Below are 13421 nucleotides of genomic sequence, written 5' to 3' on the forward strand. Positions count from 1 at the left end.
TGGATGCTTATGTACATGCACACGTGCATGTATAAAAAGGATAGAGATAAGAAATATAAAAATAAAAATAAACACTTGTGTGTATATATATTTGGATAAGTGGGTGAATTGGCATCCCCCTAATATCTTAAAGGCCCAGATTTAATTGTCTTATTTTATTATATTATACGTCAGAAAGAGTGTATTTCATACTAAAATTGATTAAAATAATAATAGTAATTATCAAAAATGTTAATGTGAAAATATGTATAAAGAAGAAAAAAAACCTGAGTATTTCTCCTTCCCATTGTAGATGCTGCACTTATGTTCTCCAATACGAATTCTGAGCGGCCATGAACTGCAACCCACATACAGCAAACCAAAAGGACAGAGAACACCATACTATATATGGGTACACACACACATATACATATATACAGATATATATACAGATGCCAGGGGGCATCTTTGCAGTCAGGGCTGCATCACTTATGATTTCAGGGGAACCAGGCAGTGGACGGAAAAAAAGTAAATCAAAAACGGTTTCATGCAGTGATGCATGCTGATGTGAAATTTATAACTAGAGGGGAAAGGTCTGCTTTAATGTAATTAAAGGTTTCAGTTATGTCTCCCCACTCCATTTTTTCCTCTAGACCAAGGGTCTTCAAACTTTTTAAAAAAAAGGGCTGGTTTATGGTCCTTCAGACTTTAATGGGGGCGGAGTGTGGCCAGTGGGGGTAGAAAATGTTTTGGGCCTAGTATCAGTGATAATAAACATGGCCTGAGGTATGGAATGAAGAGTAGTGCCCATCATTGGTATTAATGGGAGGAATAGTACCACATAAGTGTTAATAGTGCCCCGTAGTTGGTGTCAGTGGGATGAATACTGCTTCATATCATTGGGAGGAATAGTGCCAAAAGGGCTGGATAAAGGCTAGCAAGGGGACACATCCGGCCCTTGGGCTACAGTTTGGAAACCCCTGCTCTAGACTGTACATATTAAGCTTCTCAAATCTCTCCTGGTATGTTTTACCCCTTAATGCTTTCGCCATATTTGTTACCCGACTCTGGACTTGTTCTATTTTTTCAATACATATTTGTAACTGAGACCTCCAGAACTGAACACGGTATTCTAAATGAGGTCTGAATAAAGATCTATATAGCAGAATCAGGACCTCTTTCCTCCTGCTGGTGACCCCTTTAGTGATGCATTCTAGAGTTCTATTTGCTTTTTCCTTTTTGGCCATGCAGTTTGTCTATTTTGTAATCATCTGAAATGAGTACCCCCTAATCTTTTACTCTGTAGCTCTGGTAGTATGCCCCCAATACTGCACTCTTTCAAGGGATTTGTTTTCCCTAGGTGTATTATTTTACACCTATAAACATTGAACTGCAGTTTTCACAGCTTTGACCAATCTTCCACCAATACCAAATCATGTTCCATGCTATGGACACCTCCAGGAACCTCAACCCTATTTCGCACCTTTGTATCACCAGTGATGTGATTGATGATAAAATTGACTCATGGTTTGCTTTTTGTTTAAAGAGTTTGCCATAGTGTACGTTTATTTATGTATTTTTTAAATGGTTCCCCCCTACTCATTCATGTAGGGAGGGTGGATATATGGGGGCCCCCCTTCTGTTAAAGGGGATTTACAAATTCTGATACCTCTCACAGACCCCCAAATTCACCAGGCTGGGGAAGTGGGTAAGAGAGACTTGTCCCATCAACATTGGGACAAGATGCTTTACTGGGGAAGGGGGGAGGGTTGCCAAGGCACTATCCCTATATTGAGGGCAAATGGCTTGGTATTGTGCTGGAGGAGTGGGGCACACACCCAGTGCCCCTTGTCATGGCCAGTTAAACATGCTTAGTTAAGGGGCTAGTAAAGATTTTGCAGGCCTTGGTATCAATTTCGGAGGTGGGGATGTCTTTGTTTACATTCACCTGTCAGCCTGTAGTCCTTGGCTGACAGCTGAATGGGAAGGGATGACTCACTGTTTGTTAGTATAAGGGTCTGATGTGGATCTTAAAGGGGATACTCCATGCCATTCTTTTACATTGTATCCCCCCATAAAATCTATATACAGTGAGGAACAGAAGTATTTGAACACAATGCGATTTTGCAAGTTCTCCCACTTAGAAATCATGAAGGGGTCTGAAATTCACATTGTAGGTGCATTCCCACTCTGAGAGACAGAATTTTTTAAAAAAATTCAGGAAATCAGATTGTATGATTTTTAAAGAATTTTTTTGTCTTGCACTGCTGAACATAAGTATTTGAACACCTAAGAAACAGCAAGAATTCTGGCTCTCAAAGACCTGTTACTGTGCCTTTAAAAAGTCCACCTCTACTCCACTGATTAATCTAACTTAGTAGCACCTGTCTGAGCTCTTTAAAGACACCTGTCCACCCCACAGTCAGTCAGACACCAACTACCACCATGGGCAAGACTAAAGAGCTGTCAAAAGACACCAGAGACAAAATTGTGGACCTCCACAAGGCTGGAAAGGGCTACGGGGAATTGCCAAGCAGCTTGGTGAAAATAGATCAACTGTTGGAGCAATTGTTTGACAGTCGTCTTTAGCCTCTTCCATTTTCTGTCTCCCTCGGACTGGGGCTCGATGCAAGATCTCACCTCGTGGGGTATCACTGATAATAAGAAAGGTGAGAAATCAGCCCAGAACTACAAGGGAGGAGCTGGTCAATGACATGAAGAGAGCTGGGACCACAGTTTCAAAGGTCACTGTCGGTAGAACACTACGCCGTCATGGTTTCAAATCATGCATTGCATGGAAGGTTGCCCTGCTCAAGTCATCACATGTCCAGGCCCATCTGAAGTTTGCCAATGATCATCTGGATGATCCAGAGGAGGCATGGGAGAAAGTCATGTGGTCAGATGAGACCAAAGTAGAACTTTTTGGTCTAAACTTCACTCATCGTGTTTGGAGGAAAAAGAAGGATGAGTTGCATCCCAAGAACACCATCCTTACTGTGAAGCATGGGGGTGGTAACATCATGCTTTGGGGGTGCTTTTCTGCGAAGGGGATAGGACGACTGCACTGTATTAAGGAGAGGATGAATGGGGCCATTTATTGTGAGATTTTGAGCAACAACCTCCTTCCCTCAGTCAGAGCATTGAAGATGGGTCGTGGCTGGGTCTTCCAACATGACAACAACCCGAAGCACACGGCCAGGATAACCAAGGAGTGGCTCTGTAAGAAGCATATCAAGGTTCTGGAGTGGCCTAGCCAGTCTCCAGACCTAAATCCAATAGAACATCTTTGGAGGGAGCTGAAACTCCATGTTGCTCAGCGACAGCCCCTTAACCTGACAGATTTAGAGGAGATCTGTGTGGAGGAGTGGGCCAAAATCCCTGTTGCAGTGTGTGCAAACCTGGTCAAGAACTACAGGAAACGTTTGACAAACAAAGGCTTCTGTACCAAATATTAACACTGATTTTCTCAGGTGTTCAAATACTTATGTTCAGCAGTGCAAGACAAATAAATTCTTTAAAAATCATACAATGTGATTTCCTGAATTGTTTGTTTAATTCTGTCTCTCAGAGTAGGAATGCACCTACAATATGAATTTCAGACCCCTCCATGATTTCTAAGTGGGAGAATTTGCAGGATGTTCAAATACTTTTGTTCCTCACTGTAAAACCCTTATCTAGGATCTTGAGGGGGTCCCATATTTTTTTTTCAGCATCACTGGTTGCTCAGATATAGGTTGTTATGTGATATGCAGCCCCCTCTATCCTAGCAACAAATTACATAATTGATTCCTATGGTGCAGGCATTTGGTCCATCCAAGTTTGCTAAGATGCAAGTGGCCTCCAGCATTCTAACACTGACTACAAAACTGTCATTTAGTGGCAGTAGTGATCATTCTGGCTGCTGATTTGGAGTATCTAGAGAGAAAAGGTGCTTCTTGGACTTTTTCACTTGAAGAAATTATAGACTTTAAAAATTATTAAAAAAGGCCTAAAAGTAGAATTGCAAAGATTTGGTGCAATACAGTCTTTGCAGTTTTTGCTGCATCCTAAGCCTATTGTGCAAGTGTTCAATTTATGCTATTCATTTCTTTGGCTGGGTCTGTACTCCTATGGATTGCTTTGGTCACCATGAGTATAGCCCCAGCCACAAGAATAAAGTAAACAAATGTATATTGGGTTCCGCAGGTTACACTGAGGGGGTAAAGGAAAACTTAGAGAACAACCTAACTAAAAGTGAAGTTAATTTTATATTTCAATATTTTTATTGAGAAACAAGCATATAAATGCATAAAATGAGATGGCAAACAAAAAGTCCACCTACATGGTGGAATGAGATATAGAATCAGAATCATAACACTGATAGGCACGCAAAAAGATTATCGAAAGGTGGCATTACAAATACACACAGAGAGTGCCATAACCATCAAGACGTACAGGTTTCATAAATCAATAAACAGAAATTGTACCAAAGGAATGAACCAAAAGTGACAGAAATAATTCAGTGAATAAAGTAGAAATAGAGAGAAGAAAGAGAAAAGAAGAAGGAAAATACTCCTAAGGGAAAGGAAGAGAATGGGGGGGGGGGGGGGGTCAGCTGCAAGACTCTCGCGATACAGTAATGTAATTAATCCAAGGCTCCCAAGTCTTCTCAAATCTGGACATATCGTCATTGACAATACTCGTCAGATAATCGTTAACCATTATCCAGTTAAGTTTTTGTTTCACCCTATCTAGCGGGATCAAGGATTGTTTTCAACTTCTAGCTATGGTAATGCGAGCCACCAATAATAGGCATAAAATTAGTTTAGTCGATTTTTTTGGGGACGTCAGAGGGTAGTATATTAAACAAGGCCACTTCTGGCGATCTACAGATACTAACTCCTGTTACTGAGTACATAAAATTGAATATGTGGATCCAGAACCTACTCACAACTGGACATTTCCACCAAACGTGGAACATGGTACCCTCTTGACCACAGCATCTACAGATACTAACTCCTGTTACTGAGTAAATAAAATTGAATATGTGGATCCAGAACCTACTCACAACTGGACATTTCCACCAAACGTGGAACATGGTACCCTCTTGACCACAGCATCGGAAACAGTGAGATGACACGGAAGGATACATTATGGCTAGGTGAGCAGGAACCAAATACCATCGAAGTAGTGTTTTATAGTTGGATTCGACAAGATCAGTGTTAATCGAGATCTTCGATAGAGTATGAGCCGCATTCCGCCATGTATCTAAATCTAATGAACTATTTAAATCCCTCTCCCATTGGGTCATGTAGGATAATTTAGTGAGGGGATCAACCAACGAAGCATAAATAATGTATAAACGACCTCGTATCATCCCACTTGTCCCAGAGGAGACCTCGAGGGAAATAAGCGCACAAGGTTCTGTGAGTAATCTTAGCTTTCTATTGATAAAAGAGCGAAGTTGGTGATAACGGAATATTTCTCCGTGAGGCATCTTATAATTAGTCACAAAATAAAAAGGAGACCAAGGATGAACCCCATCTAAATAGTCTCCGATATGTAACAACCCCTTATTAATCCACCACTGGAACCTTGCGAAAGATAGACTCGGGGCAAACTCAGGATTACCAAACACTGGGGCCAACGGGGTATGTGGAGAGGAGAAAGGTTTACGAGCTCGCCATCTATCCCACACCGATAATGAATAGGATAGAGTAGGACACAAAATAAGAGGACGCAATCCACTGGGAAGCCACATGAGAGTACCAATAGCATATGGACGGCACAAAAGAGCCTCAATCCTAACCCATTGGGGGACATATCCCCTGGCCATAGTACACGATAACTGTGCTATTTGGGCCACCTGAAAGTAAGCTAAAAGATTATGGAGTCCCAAACCGCCATGCCTCTTCAAAGAAAATAAGGTAGATTTGTTAAGCCTAGGGTGTTTTCCCCTCCACACAAATCTAGAGACTGCTGCTTGTAGCAATAACAGTTCTCGTTTGGGGATCATGATTGGTAGCATTAAGAAATAGTACAATAATCTTGGTAGAAAGGTCATAGAATAAAGTATTTTAATAGAATTAATTCTACCGAACCAGGAAAGTGAGATATCCTGCCAGTCTAGTAAGTCATTTTTAAGTCATTTGAAAAGCGGGAGATAGTTGGCCTTGTATAACGTCGATATAGATTTCGTGAAGAGAATCCCCAGATAGGGGAGAGAGCCAGGGGCCCACTGAAAATCTAAATTTTCCCAGCAGTAACGAACCTCCGAATCAGGTAACGAGATATTTAAAGCAACCGTTTTAGTTGAGTTGAGCGTAAGACCAGAGGCCTCAGAAAACCGATGAAACAAATGGAAGAAACCACGCAGAGACGTTCGAGGATTAGATATGTACATGAGAACATCATCAGCAAATAGGGCGCATTTATGATCCCGTTGACCACAGTTAACGCCCGAGATAGTGGGATCAGCGCAAATAGCAATCGTAAGTGGTTCCATTGCCAACTCAAAGAGCAATGGAGAAAGAGGACATCCCTGTCTAGTCCCTCGTTCTATCAAAAAAGGGACTGATTTATATCCACAAATGGAAACTTGAGTGGACGGAGTAGAATAGAGTGCCCGCAACAGCGCCGTAAAATAGGGGCCAAACCCAAATTTGTCTAACATTCAAAATAAATAGTCCCAGGACAGACTGTCGAATGCTTTCTGAATATCCAGTGACAGTAGTAGAATTTCCCTCTGTGGAGATCCGTCCCAATTGGACTGCACAGCTGACAGCAAAGCTATAGTCCGTCTAATTTGGTCCGATGTTTGTCGACCGCTTATGAATCCTGATTGGTCATCATGAATATATAGGGCCAAGAAGTTATGAAGATGTAGGGCCAGGATTTTAGTAAGAATCTTTAAATCACAATTAATTAAGGAAATAGGCCGGTAATTGGAGACCATAGCGGCATCCTTGAGAGGCTTGGGAATGACACTGATGAATGCCTTATTTTCATCCGAGAGTACTATTCCTCTATCCCACAAATAATTAAAGTAGAGGGCCATATGGGGCATCAGAATATCAGGGAAAGCTTTATAGTAATTTTTAGGAAGACCATCTGGTCCTGGGGCCTTATGAGAGACAAGAGATTTCAAATAGACTCCAAAAAAGTATCAAGAGAAGAAGAAGAACCCCCTTTGGGCGAGCTATAAAGTTGAGTGTAAAAAGAATGAAATTTGTGGAGGATCTTACCAGGGTCCTGGGATAACGAACCGTTATCCAGTCTGAGTTTGGGGAGGGCCGTCTGGGAATGCCTGGGAGTCAGCTTGCGTGCTAACAGGGTGCCGGGTCTGTCCCTCCAAGTAAAAAATTTATGATTAGACCAACGAAGTAGTTTGTCAGCAGTGGTAGTAAGACACAAGTTAAGTTCCAGTCAGGCCTGGTCAAGTTTAAGTAACAAATCAGGACTGGGATTTTGCTTATGCTGAGCAAGTAGGTCAGTGTATGACTGAGTTTTAGTAGTAAGTAGGTCATTTCAGGCTTTTTTTTAGACGAGAAGAAAGTTGAATAATATATCCCCTGACTGAGGCCTTATGAGCTGCCCAATTAATCGCCGGGTTCGTGTCCTCTGCTTTATTAAAGTCAAAAAATATCTGTAGGTGTGAGGAAATTTCCCGACAATGAGAGGGGTTACCCAAAATAGAGTCATTAAGACACCAGCGAAAAGCCGTCTTACCAGGTGTCTCGGACGACAAGGTTATAGAAACTGGGTCGTGGTCAGACCAGGACGTGGAGAAGATTTTAGCAGTAACAAGTTTAGGGAGTGAATGTGTATGAAGAAAAATATGACCAATGCGGGAATAACTATTATGAGCCCTGGAGTAGTGGAAGTAGTCTCGGGAAGTAGGATTAGCCTCCCTCTATGCATCAATAAAATCATAGCGGTATAAGAGTTGGGCCAACCTACGGCTTCGTCTAGAAGGAGGCTGAAGCGTGACGGTTTGGGACCGATCTAGAGTCTGGTCCAATGCTAGATTAGAGTCACCAGCCAGAATAATGTCACCCTCAAATTCTCCGACCAGAGTGCTTAGCAGGGACTGGAAAAATTCCACCTGATTGGTATTGGGGGTATAATAGATTAGAAAAGTGATAAGGTTTCCTCCCAAGTGGCCTTTCACCAGAAGATAATGCCCCTCCTTGTCCCGGATAATTTTAGATTCGTAAAGGACAATCGGCGAGAAAAGCAAAGGGCCACCGCCCGTTTTTTCACTGTAGCATTAGCAAAAAAGCAGAGAGGGTAATTTTTATGGATATAGCGTGGAGAGAACGAGGGGGGAAAATGTGTCTCCTGTAAGGCAACTATATCTGCCCCAAGGGAGTGGTATGAGCTAAAAGCCTGTATGCGTTTGGATCGGGAATTAAGCCCCTGAACATTGTGAGAAATTAGACGAATTCCTCCTCTAGTTGACCGTAGGGAAGACATTATAAGTAATTAAGTAGCTAATCATGATAGTGACCCCTCATTCCCGAAAAGTGAAAAGGTCCCTAAGGGTCCTTAAATGTTGTCAGCTGACCCCAGAGAAAAACAGAGAGAGACAAAGGGAGAAAAATTGGAGAAAAAGGGAAGAGAAAGGAGAAGACATTCGGAACACAAAAGTCCGAATGCAAGTAACCGCGGTACACAAAACAATACTATATAAATTAATCAAACAATGTACCAGGAAACACAGAGCAATAGCCCTGTGGTGGAATGGATCTGCCCAGAGAGACGATCTCGGGGAAGAGTCTTCCAATTAGGGAGAGCGCAAAGACAGCAACAGTAACTCATCAGCAATAAATCAAAAGTATAGTGCATTGAAATATAAAAAAAACAATGAAACAGTTTGAAATGGTATTCAGCAAACAGATGCAATTTACATTCCAAGTCCCGCCCCCTGCCCCCCCGCCAATCCCCCCACACCAACACAGCAGCAGCGGCCAACGCTCTTAGGAGCCACAGAGAGGCCACCACCAATCAACGCATCACAGTGAAAAGTCCTCAAAAGGACACGGAAGTTCAAGAGATCCTCCCAGGTGGGTTCCGGGACCCCTTCTTCTTAGATGATGGTGTAGTCCACAATGGCTGGAGCAGCGGAGGTCGAGGAGCCGATCCCGTAGGGGAATGGGATGCTGGACTGCGAGAGATAATACCCAGCTGAAGCAGCAACTTCTCGCCATCCTGGAATGTAGCAAACCCATAGGACTTTCCATTAAGAGTGAACTGCAGACGAAAAGGGTAGGCCCAACGATATCTAATGCCCTGTTGAACCAAGTGAGAGAGCAGTGGCTTGAGGGATCGCCGCTTCTGGATAGTGGCCGGAGAGACATCAGCAAAGATTTGTATCTTGTGCCCCGTAAGCTCTAGATCCGGATTCTCCCTGCCATACCGCATAACCGCTTCTTTGACCTGGAAAAAATTAGGCTTGACGATGATATCTCTAGGAGGCCCCCCTTGCCGGGGGGGGATCAATGCCCTGTGAATGCGATCTATCTCAAGATGAAGGTCATCAATGTTGGGCAAAGCAGACCGCATGAGGGTGTGTGCGCAGCTAGTGAGCTCCTTAACCGACTCAGGGAGTCCTCGAATGCAAAAATTGTATCGTCTGGCCCGATTCTCCAGATCATCAATTTTAGAGTATGCTTCCTCTAGGCGATCTTGCAAGTCAGTGATCATGTTAGAATTTTGGGAGACACTATGGGCTGTTGCATCAACTTTAGCCTCAATACTGTCCAGACAGTGGCCCAAGGCCTGAATATCCTGCTTAAGGTCAGCTGCCAATTTTGAGGTAGCTCTGTCCAGTTCGCGTTGCAGCAAATCTGTGAACCGAGCTATCAAAGTGGCGTCACCCGAATATAGAGGCAGGTCAGAAGGAATTGTTGGCGAGGAAGTCGGGCTGTCATCTGCAGGCTCTGGACCGCTATGTTGGCTGGAAAAAATGGCAGCGATCTCGCTGCTCAATGGCGAGGAGGCAGGGGAGTCATGGCCCAAGGAAAAGGCCGAAGCCTGGGACTCTGGTGGTACAAGGCTGGAGGGTGACTGGGGGGGCTGCAGGGAGTCACTCACCCCAGCTGATGATGCTACTGCAATCCTCCCTGGTCCAGTGTGGGAAGAGGAGCCCGTTTTCTCCCTCTGGGGGAGAGGTGCTGCCGTGAGAGAGGCAGAGGAGGCACCAGGAGCTGCGGGCGCCGATCCGGCCGCAATCTTGGATCTCCCAGTCCCCGCAGGGAGCCGCATCTTTACCGCCGTATTTCCAGGCATTAGGTCAGGTGCCCGAGGTCCGGTTCAGGACAGGGGGAGCAGCCCGGGAGTGAGGCAGCACTATGCCCTTATATGGGCTGCTATTGGCGCCGGAGCTAATGCCGGGACATCCAATCCCGGTGGCCATGCATGCGCACTCGTGAAGTTATTTTTAAAGATGATTTCTTGTTTTTTATATGCCTAGAGTTACCATTGGTCTATGCTAATGTATCTTTAATAATAAATAGGATTTCAAGCTCAAGATATGATCTGGCAATGTTTCCTTTAGTTAAAGACTTGCTTCTTTTTTTTAAATAAATATTTTTTGGATTTTATTATTATTCATAATAAAGATCAGACAAAACAATGTGAGAAAACATATCATTGCATCTAGACTTGCTTCTTAATGAGTACTTCATGTTACCTGCTAATTACATAAAACATCCATGCTTTGCCTGCACCTGGTGTAAGCTTAGCTAGTCTGCACCAATCCCAGATTTTCATGCCTATCCTTTTGCTATATTTCTAGACTCTTGGCCAAAGACTGTTCCTGCCCTGCCCTTGACAGCCACTATACACCTGTCACTAGGTTCTTCTTTTCTAGAAACCTAAAAAAACCCTAAAACCTGTAGACCAGTGGTTCTGTACGACCTGTGACATTCCAAACTGTGGTATTACCAATAATAGGACATACAGAATGACTAAGAACAAATCTTGTGTGGAGGTTTCCCTAGTCCAGAAAGGCACTATGACCCATATGGTGATCAGGATCTGTATGGCATTAAACTCAACCTCTTGATCTCCAGGGCTGTTATACATATCGCAGTGACAGAGGATCAATATAAGATAACACCCTGGTTAATCTGTACCTACCCCATCCCTTTGATATTCAGAGGCTATCTACCTGTACATCTACTGCTTCAAGTTGTGAAAGGCACTATTGTCATAGCAGGTGATTTTAATGCAGTTATGAATCCATCTGTGGATAGGTTGACGGGTGCCCATACCTTTTCCTCAGCCCTCTGGGACTGGGCGAATAGCTACGGTCAGTTGATGATTGCCGATGGATTCACCCTGATCAAAGAAGTTACTCTTGTCACTCTGAATCATATGTTCACCCTTTCTAGACTTAATATGGTCTTCACTACTAATGCCTCACTTAAGCAGGCTATGGTAGTCCTCTACCTACCTACCTAGAGCAATTTCAGACTATGCCCCATTAGAGCTACAGCTCCGGACGGTTAGTACCCCTGGTTTACATACCTGGCGGATGAACTCCTTCTGGCTTTTAGACTCTATGGTACTATACACATTCTGTGATGATATGAACAACTATTGGCAGGAGGTTAATCAGGGAGTACCCCTGGGCCTCCAATGGGAAGTTTTTAAGGCAGTTATGAGGGTCTCCTATATGATTGGAGTTGAGGCTCTAAAAAGAGCTAATTAATCTAATCTGTTGGGGCTGTCTCAAAAAGTGGTGGACATCGAAAATCAATATGTCTCCATACCTCTCCCCACACCTATCTTCAATGGAAGGAGGCTCAGAGAGCTTACAATATTGCTTTAACAGATAAAACCCAAAAGAAGCTGCTGTATCAGGCGCAATACATCTTTGTTTTTGGGTGATGAAAATGGCTGGCTGCTTGCCTTTCTGGCTAAACCTGTACCTGAGCCCGTTGCTATTCCCTGAATCTTGGATAGTTTTGGCACACCTCAGACCTCCACTGACCAAATTCTAGACACGTTTTTACAATTTTATGAAAATTTGTATACCTCTAGGGCTACCTATGATTCAGATGATGTTAGGCGATATCTTAGTGGCATTCGGCTTCCTACCCTTTCTGTGGAGGACAAGCTGTTTTTAGACAGACTGATTACCTCTGAGGAGATAGATAAAAACCTGGGACTATTTGCTAAACGCACAACTCCAGGTCTTGATGGCCTCCCCATTGAGTGGTATCTGACCCATTGGGAATATCTTGTGCCTTGGTTAACTATTCTTTACAAAGGCATCATGGAGGACAAGGTCTTACCCCTTCAATGTGGTAGGCTCTGAGTGTTAATCCTTAAGCCTCATAAAGTTCTAAACTTTTGTGAATCATACCGGCCAATATCTTTAGTTAATACAGACCTAAAAATATTTTCTAAAATCCTAGCTCTCCGCCTTACTGCTGTAATCACCTCTCTTGTAAAGTCCGACCAGACAGGATTTATTCCTGGACACTCTACTAATACTAACCTTTGTAGACTCTTTTCTAATCTTCAGATGCTGGGTACCCTGGATTTCCCTAGAGCATTGATATCTCTTCATACACATAAGGCGTTTGACTCCATAGAATGGCCTTACATACAGTATTTCAGGTTCTCCAGAGGTATGGTTTTTAGGGAGGGGTTCCTTACATGGATACAAATATTATACACCCAACTGCGAGCTCTCATCAGGGTTAATGGTCAAATCTCTGATTCATTTCCAATATGTTGGGGCACGAGGCAAGGGTGCCCGCTCTCACTCCTGCTGTTCGCGTTCACCATAGAGCCATTAGTGGAACTCCTCCGGACTTCCCCTTTGGTTCAGAGATTCCCAATTGGTACTCTAGAAGAACGAATTTAGCTTTATTCTTATGATATGCTGTTGTATATCTTGGACCCTTAGATCATTGCACCTAATGTCATTGCCCTAATTCAACATTTTTGGCAATACTCTGGATTTAAAGTAAACCGGTTTAAATCTAAAATGTTTCTCATAGATGAGATCCCCTCATTTATTTTTCCCTGTCCATTACAACTCACCTCCAAATTCATATACCTGTGGATTGAAATTCAACTCTCTCTGACTACATTTTATGACTAAAATGTGGTGCCTTTCATCTCCACCTTTTGTACCAAGGTCATTCAATGGATTAAACTGCCATACTACTGGGAAGGGTGAACTTACTTAAGATGGTGTTTCTCCCTAACTTTTACATATTTTAGCCAATTCACCAATTTTTGTCTCTAAAAATTTTTTCAAAAAAATTGTTTCTATTCTTACATAATTTTTTGTGGTATCCTAAATCCCCCAGAGTATCATTGACCGCTCTACAATTTCCCGCTACTAGAGGAGGTTTGGCACTTCCTAATTTATGTTTGTATTACCATGCTGTTCAACTCATATATGTACATTGGTGGCTTTTCCTGCAACTGAACAATGCAGC

The sequence above is a fragment of the Staurois parvus genome, unplaced genomic scaffold, assembly GCF_062004578.1.
Source record: "Staurois parvus isolate SC_StPar_1 unplaced genomic scaffold, SC_StPar_1.0 ptg000361l, whole genome shotgun sequence".
In the NCBI taxonomy this organism is placed as follows: Eukaryota; Metazoa; Chordata; class Amphibia; order Anura; family Ranidae; genus Staurois; species Staurois parvus.